The sequence below is a fragment of the Scyliorhinus canicula genome, chromosome 12, assembly GCF_902713615.1.
Source record: "Scyliorhinus canicula chromosome 12, sScyCan1.1, whole genome shotgun sequence".
NCBI lineage: Eukaryota > Metazoa > Chordata > Chondrichthyes > Carcharhiniformes > Scyliorhinidae > Scyliorhinus > Scyliorhinus canicula.
In genome coordinates this window covers 65,085,890-65,094,511 of record NC_052157.1, presented here as the reverse complement: position 1 = coordinate 65,094,511, position 8,622 = coordinate 65,085,890, and positions in this window count along the sequence as shown.

The window sequence follows — 8,622 nt, the reverse complement described above, 5'->3', positions numbered from 1 at the left end:
AGATGTCTGCGTTGCTAATGTAATGTTTCAGGGTCAGGTGATTTGTGGAAGAGTCTGACGATTAATTTTGGCAGTATTCTTGAATTTTCGCAGAATTTACATGTGTTTTTTGTGCTGGGTGGATTTTGTTCAGCCTGTGTGGTTTTCCAGTCGGAGGTTTGTAAGTCAATGAACTTAAGGGGCAGCAGGGTAGCATGGTGGTTAGCATAAATGCTTCACAGCTCCAGGGTCCCAGGTTCGATTCCCGGCTGGGTCACTGTCTGTGTGGAGTCTGCACGTCCTCCCCCTGTGTGCGTGGGTTTCCTCCGGGTGCTCCGGTTTCCTCCCACAGTCCAAAGATGTGCGGGTTAGGTGGATTGGCCATGCTAAATTGCCTGTAGTGTCCTAGAAAAAGTAAGGTTGAGGGGGGGTTGTTGGGTTACGGGTATAGGGTGGATACGTGGGTTTGAGTAGGGTGATCATGGCTCGGCACAACATTGAGGGCCGAAGGGTCTGTTCTGTGCTGTACTGTTCTATGTTCTATGTAACTGTATAACTCTATAGCCTCAGGCTTGTGTTCTCTTGTTCAGACTCTCCAACAGGAATGTGCCACGATGTGTCTGCTGTTGTTTGCCTTGGGCATCCAGTTCCTTCACCTGCTCTTCCCAGGGAAAGTGCTGCTTGGTTTCCACAAGGTTTTAGAAATCATCAACTATGTAGTAGATTAGTGAAAACTGTTTCACGGGGCAGTTAACCTCCTTGATTGTGGATAATACTTTCACATCTCCACAACCACCTCCAGCCCCTACAACTCTCCCTATCTCCACAACCTCCGACAACGCCCCGTATCTCCACAACCTCCTCCAGCCCCTACAACACTCCCTATCTCCACAACCTCCTCCAGCTACTATAACTCCCCGTATCTCCACAACCTCCTCCAGCCCCTACAACTCTCCCTATCTCCACAACCTCCTCCAGCTACTATAACTCCCCGTATCTCCACAACCTCCTCCAGCCCCTACAACTCTCCCTATCTCCACAACCACCTCCAGCCCCTACAACTCTCCCTATCTCCACAATCTCCGACAACGCCCCGTATCTCCACAACCTCCTCCAGCCCCTACAACACTCCCTATCTCCACAACCTCCTCCAGCTACTATAACTCCCCGTATCTCCACAACCTCCTCCAGCCCCTACAACTCTCCCTATCTCCACAACCTCCTCCAGCTACTATAACTCCCCCTATCTCTCGAACCTCCTCCAGCCCCTACAGCTCTCCCTATCTCCACAACCACCTCCAGCCCCTACAACTCTCCCTATCTCCACAACTTCCTCCAGCCCATACAACTCTCCCTATCTCCACAACTTCCTCCAGCCCATACAACTCTCCCTATCTCTGTAATCTCCTCCAGCCCCTACAACTCTCCCTATCTCTGCAACCTCCTCCAGCCCCTACAACTCTCCCTATCTCTGTAACACCCTCCAGCCCCTAGAACTCTCCCTATCTCTGTCACCTCCTCCAGCCCCTAGAACTCTCCCTATCTCTGTAACCACCTCTAGCCCCTACAACTTTCCCTACCTCCACAACCTCCTACAACTCCCCCTATCTCTGTAACCTCCTCCAGCCCCTACAACCCTCCCTATCTCCACAACCTCATCCAGCTCCTACAACTCTCCCTATCTCTGTAACCTCCTCCAGCCCCTATAATAACTCCCTATCTCTGTAACCTTCTCCAGCCCCTAGAACTCTCCTTATCTCTGTAACCACCTCTAGCCCCTACAACTCTCCCTATCTCCACAACCTCCTACAACTCCCCCATCTCTGTAACCTCCTCCAGCCCCTACAACTCTCCCTATCTCCACAACCTCCTCCAGCCCCTACAACTCTCCATATCTCTGTAACCTCCTCCAGCCCCTACAACTCTCCCTATCTCTGTAACCTCCTCCACACCCTACAACCCTCCTTATCTCCATAACCTCCCACAGTCCCTACAACCCTCTCTATGTGTAGCTTCCCTAGTCACTCTAACTCTCTCTATTTATATAACCTCCTTCAGACCCTACAACCCTCCCTATCTCTGTAACCTCCTCCACTGGGCTACCACTCTCCCTATCTCAGCAATCTCCCTCAAGTCCTACATACCTCCCTATCACTGTAACACCCTCCAGCCCCATAACCCTCCCTTATCTCCGTAACCACCCCCAAGACCCTACAACCCACCCTATCTATGTAACCTCTTCCAGGCCCTTCAACCCTCCCTCCCTCCACATTCTCTCCCAAACCCTACATATGTCCCTATCTCTGGAACCTCCTTCAGCCCTTCTAACCCTCCCTATCTGTGTAACCTCCCTATTTTGAATTGAATTAAAAAGTTGGACGTAAAATGGTAATGATGACCATTGTTGATTGTCATAAAAACCCATTTTGTTCAATAATGTCCTTTAGGGAAGGAAATCTCCCATCCTTACCTGACCTGGCCTACATGTGACTCCAAACCCACAGCAATGTGGTTGAATCTTAAGTGCCCTCAGGGATGGACAATAAATGCTGGTCCGGGCAGCGACGCCCACATCTCATGGATCTCACTGTGGATGTAGTCGGGGAAACCGAACAGAGCGAAGGTGGTGTTGAGGGCCTTGATGACCAGGGCAGACGTCATATCGGGGCATGGGATGGCGAAGGGGAACCTGGAGAATTCATCGACCAGACTGATGATATATGTGTTGCGGTCGGTGGAGGGGAGGGGCCCTTTGAAATCCATGCTGAGGCGTTCAAAGGGGCGGGATGCTTTCACCATGCGCGCGCGGTCTGGCCGGTAGAAGTGTGGCTTGCACTCTGCACAGACCTGGCAGTCTCTGGTGACTGTCCGTACTTCCTCGACGGAGTAGGGCAGATTGCGAGCCTTGACAAGATGGTACAAGCGTGTGACCTCCGGGTGACAAATGCTGTCGTGCAAAGCACGGAGCTGGTCTACTTGTGCTCTGGCACATGTACCTCGGGAGAGGGCGTCTGGGGGCTCGTTGAGCTTGCCGGGGCGATACAAAATCTCATAATTATAGGTGGAGAGCTCGATTCTCCACCGCAAGATTTTTATCATTTTTGATCTTTCCCCGCTGTGTGTTGTTGAACATGAAGGCTACCGACCGTTGGTCAGTGAGGAGAGCGAATCTCCTACCGGCCAGGTAATGCCTCCAATGCCGCACAGCTTCAACGATTGCCTGGGCCTCCTTTTCAATGGATGAGTGCCGAATTTCAGAGGCATGAAGGGTGCGGGAAAAGAATGCCACGGGTCTGCCTGCCTGGTTTAGAGTGGCAGCAAAGGCAACATCTGAAGCGATGCTTTCTACTTGAAAGGGGAGTGTCTCATCTACTGCGTGCATCCCGGCCTTGGCTATGTCTGCTCTAATACGGGCGAATGCACTTTGTGCCTCAGCCGTGAGGGGAAATTGGGTGGACTGATGAGTGGGCGGGCCTTGTCCGTGTAGTTTGGGACCCCCTGGGCGTAGTAGGAGAAGAACCCAAGGCAGCGTTTGAGGGCCTTGGGACAGTGGGGGAGAGGGGGTGCATGCGGTCAGGATCAGGCCCCAGGTGTCCGTTTTGGACTACATAGCCGAGGATGGCTAGATGGGTCGTGCGGAACACACACTTCTCCTTGTTGTATGTAAGGTTGAGGAGAGTGGCGGTGCGGAAAAATTTAGAGAGGTTGGCGTCGTGGTCCTGCTGGTCATGGCTGCAGATGGTGACGTTGTCTAAGTACGGGAAGGTGGCCCGCAGTCCGTACCAGTCGACCATTCGGTCCATCTCCCTTTGGAAGACCAAGACCCCGTTAATGACACCGAAGGGAACCCTAAGAAATTGATAGAGCCGACCGTCCGCCTCGAAGGCAGTGTATGGACTGTCTGATTTACGGATGGGGAGCTGGTGGTAGGCGGATTTAAGGTCAATTGTTGAGAAGATCCGGTACTGTGCAATCTGATTGACCATATCAGATATATGGGAGGGGGTACGCATCGAGCCGCGTGTACCGATTGATGGTCTGGCTGTAGTCCACGACCATTCTGTGTTTCTCCCCAGTTTGAACCACTACCACTTGGGCTCTCCAGGGGCTATTGCTGGCCTCGATAATACCCTCCCGAAGCAGCCCCTGGACTTCGGACCTGATGAAGGCCTTGTCCTGGGCGCTGTACCGTCTGCTCCTGGTGGCGACGGGCTTGCAATCCCCAGTTAGATTGGCAAAGAGGGAGGAGGGTCAACCTTGAGGGTCGTGAGGCCGCAAACGGTGAGTGGAGGTGGGGGCCAGCTGAATGTGAGGTTGAGGCTCTGAAGATTACACTGAAAATCCAAGCCCAGCAATAGTGCAGCGCAGAGGTTGGGGAGGATGTAGAGGCGGAAACCACTGAATTCTACGCCCTGGACAGTGAGATTGACCACACAGAACACTCGGATTGAGACAGAGTGGGATCCGGAGGCCAGGGAGATCCGTTGGTTGGCGGGGTGGACCACGAGGGGGCAGCGCCTTACCGTGTCTGGGTGAATGAAGCTTTTGGTGCTCCCGGAGTCCAGCAGGTAAGAGGTCGTGTGGCCGTTGATTTTCACTGCTGTTGAAGCGGTGGCCAGGTTGTGAGGACGGGACTGGTCCAGTGTCATCGAGGCGAGCTGCAGGTGGTCGTCCGAGGTTTCAGATGGGGAGCGTCGGTGACCCGGATCCAGCGTTCCAGTCCCATGGGGGAGACAAAATGGCGGCGTCCGGAGGACCTGTTGGGAACAAGATGGTGGCGCCCATGGTGCGCACGTTGTGGGGTCGGGGCAAGATGGCGGCACCCACGGGCCGCACGTGGACCTGGGGGGAGAAGATGGCAGCACCCACTGGTTGCACATGACCCCGGGAGGAGAAGATGGCGGAGCCCATTGTTCGTTCGGCTGGTGGGAGGGGGCGATTGCGGGCGCGATAGCAGCGACTGCGCGGGCCTGGCACACAGCTGCAAAGTGGCCCTTTTTACCGCAGGATTTGCACGTGGCGGTGTGGGCTGGGCAGCGTTAGTGGGGGTGCTTCTGTGGGCCGCAGAAGTAGCAGCGGGGACCCCCAGGGTGCATGGCGGGCGCCGCAGGCATATTGATTGGGGGGGCCCCAGCCGGGGGGGTCGTTTGCGGGGTTCAGGAGGGGCAGGAGGGGTGGGCCAGGCGGCGAGCAGGGGAGGGTTGGACATTTCAAGATGCGACCATCATGGAGACCGCTAACATTTTTGTCTCCGTTAGGTCGAGCGTCGGCCCTTCCAGCAGTCGTCGTCAGATGGGGTCCGACGCAATCCCCGTTACGAATGCGTCACGCATGAGGAGATTGGAATGTTCAGTGGCCGTGACGGCATGACAGTCACAGTCCCGTACGAGTGGGATTACAGCCCGCCAGAAGTCTTCAATCGACTCACCAGGTAGTTGTACGCGAGTGGCGAGAACGTGCTTTGCGAAGAGTGTGTTTGTCTTCTGAGCGTAGTTCTCTTTTTGGAGTGTCATTGTTTCCACGTAACTTGGGGCGTCCTGGATCAACAGGAACACGCTGGAGCTCAACCTGGAGTATAGAACTTGGATCTTCTGAGCTTCCATCGGCGTGGGGGACGCAGCGTTGATGTAGGCCTTAAAACAAGCTAGCCAGTGATTAAAGTCCTTTCTGGCGTCTGGCGAGTGCGGATCCAGCTGCAGGCAATCTCGTTTGATCCTGATGTCCATAATGTAGAAAAATCTGACTGTAATAAATTGATGCACGATCAATTGCACGAAAGACTCAGATTGGTACAACTGTGGCTTTATTACAGTCAGATGCATGGCCTCCTGCTGCAGCTGGCGAAATGGCTCATCAGGAGGAGGTCACGCATATTTATACGGCTCCTTGTGGGCGGAGCTAGCCGGCAGGGACCTGTAGTGCAGGTCTTACCGTACATCCCCTAATACTGGTGCACAATGGTTCACCACACAGTGAGTGTGAGAGAAAGTGTATGTGTGTACTTGTGTCCATGTGAGAATGTGTGTATGAGTGTGTGATTCTGTGTGTGTGAGAGATTGTGCACAACTGTGTGTCCATGTAAGTGTGTGTGAGTGCGTGTGTGAGAGCGTATGTGTGAATGTGTGTGAGTGAATGTATTTGAGTCAGCGTGTGTGACTGAGTGTCTGTGTGTGAGTGCCTGTATGAGGGCGAGTGGGCGGCACAGTAGCACAGTGGTTAACACTATTGCTTCATATCTCCAGGGACCTGGGCTCGATTCCCGGCTTGGGTCACTGCCTGTGCAGAGTCTTCACATTCTCCCAGTGTCTGTGCGGATCCTCCGGGTGCTCTGGTTTCCTCCCACAAGTCCCAAAAGACTTGTGTACCCGAACAGGCGCCGGAGTGTGGCGACTAAGGGATTTTCACAGTAACTTCATCGCAGTGTTGATGTAAGCCTCCTTGTGACACTAATAAAGATTATTGTTATTGTATGTGTTTGAGTGTGTGTGAGTGAGTGTGTGAGTATGTGTGTGTGAGAGTATGAATGTAAGAGTGTGAGAGAGGGTGTATGAGTGTGTGTGTGTATGAGAAAGTATGTGTGTGTGTGAGAGAGTGCGTGTCTTTGTGAGAGTGTGTGAGTGTGTGAGATAATGTGATTTTGTGAGTGTGCGCGAGAGAGTGCGAGTGTGTGTGAGCATTTGTGAGAGAGTATGGTGTGTGAATGAGTGTTTGTCTGTGTAAGAGAGTGTGTTTGAGAGTAAGTGCGTACGTGAGTATGTGTGTGAGAGTGTGAGTGTAAGTTTGTGTGAGAGAATGTGTGCGTGTTTGAATGATTATGTGTGAATAAGTGTGTGTGTTTGTGTGCTTATGAGAATATGTGTCTGGGTGAGTGTGTGAATGTCTGCATGTGAGATAATGTGTGTATAAGTGTGCGTGTGAGTATGTGTGTAAGAGAGTGTGCATGTGTATGAATGTGTGTGTGTGTTTGTGAGAGTGTGTGAATGTCTGTGTATGTGAGTGTGTGTGACAGATTGTGTGAATGTGTGTAATGAAACCATCAATTCAGCGAACACGTGTAGTTGGATCTGAACAGAGGCTTTAATACACTAACAACAGAGCCAGCCTATTCGTCGTTGAACTCCAGGAACTGCGAGGCTGGCTCTAAGGCACTGATCTTTATACATCGGCCCCAAGGGGAGGAGTCCTGGGCGGAGCCAAGGGAAGAGCCCAGTACAAACTCTCGCATACTCCCAGAGCGACTCCCCCTGGTGGTCGGATAGTGCAACTGCACTTACAATGGTGGATAGTGAACATATATACACAAAGTTATATTGGCAACTATATACAGCATTGATCTTACAACGGGTAGATAACGAACATATATACATGGAGTGATATTGGCAACTATATATAGTGTGAATCGCATTCACCACATTCACCCCCTGTTAAAAAAACAAGTCCGGCGGGGATGATGGCTCAAAGGCACAGTCTGTCCAGTGGACGAATTGTCCGTTTTGATCTGCGGAGCACCGGGGTTGCAGCCTCTTGCAGTGGCTGGGCGGGCGTTGAGGTCTGGGGTACAGTTGCCGGCTCCGGGGCGAGTCTTGTCTGAGCCTCATACACCTCCTGGTCGAATGGAGACTGGGGGCGCGGGGGGCAGGCTGGTGCTGGCGCTCGGGACTGGTGGGGTGATTGATGGTCTGGCTATAATCGACAACCATGCGGAATTTTTCCCCGGTCTTGACGACCACCACCTGAGCTCTCCAGGCTGTACCGCCTGCTGCGGGTGGCTACTGGTTTGCAATCCGGGGTGAGGTTGGCGAAGAGAGAAGGGGGGGCGATGCGCAGCGTGGCGAGGCTGCAGATAGTGAGTGGGGGCAGGAGTCCGCCGAAGCTGAGGGTGGGACTCTTGAGATTACATTGGAAATCCAAGCCTAAGAGGAGTGGCGCGCAGTGGTCGGGCAAGACATACAGTTTAAATTTGGAATAGCTAGCGCCTCAAATCATTAGCGTTGCTGTAGTGCGGCCTTGGATTTGGATGGAATGGGAGCCCGAAGCGAGGCCGATAGTTTGGTTGACGGGGATAAATAGGGAGGGAACAGCGTCTTACCAGCTCTGTGTGTATGAAGCTCTCTGTGCTCCCGGAGTCGAAGAGGCACGATGTGTCGTACCCGTTGATCTGGACCTCTGTCATCGAATTTCTCAGATGCTTGGGGCGAGATTGGTCAAGGGTGACCGTGTTGAGTTGCAGACCGCGTGGTGGGTGCCCGGGGGAGTTGAATTCTTCCGATCGGGCGTCCTGTTGAGTAGATGCCGCTGCGTTCTGGCGAGCTTGATGCAGGAACACTGCGTTGAGTTGCGGGCCATGTGGTGACTGCCCGGGGAGGTCGTACTCCTCCGATGAGCTGTTTGAGTCTGGGGATGCAGCTAGGGCCCGTGGATCGCACGTGGAGGGTGGTGATGAAGATGGCGTCCAAAATGGCGGCCGCTATGAATCGCACGTGGCCGGCCGCATGCTGGAGGTTTGCCAAGATGGTGGCCCCCATGGATCGCACGTGGCGGGAGGGGGCGGAGCCTGAGCATAGGCCGCAGCGTTTTGGGCCCCGCGGGGCCTGCTGGTGCTGGGGGCGATGTTTTTGGACTGTTGGGGTGTTGAGGGCTGGG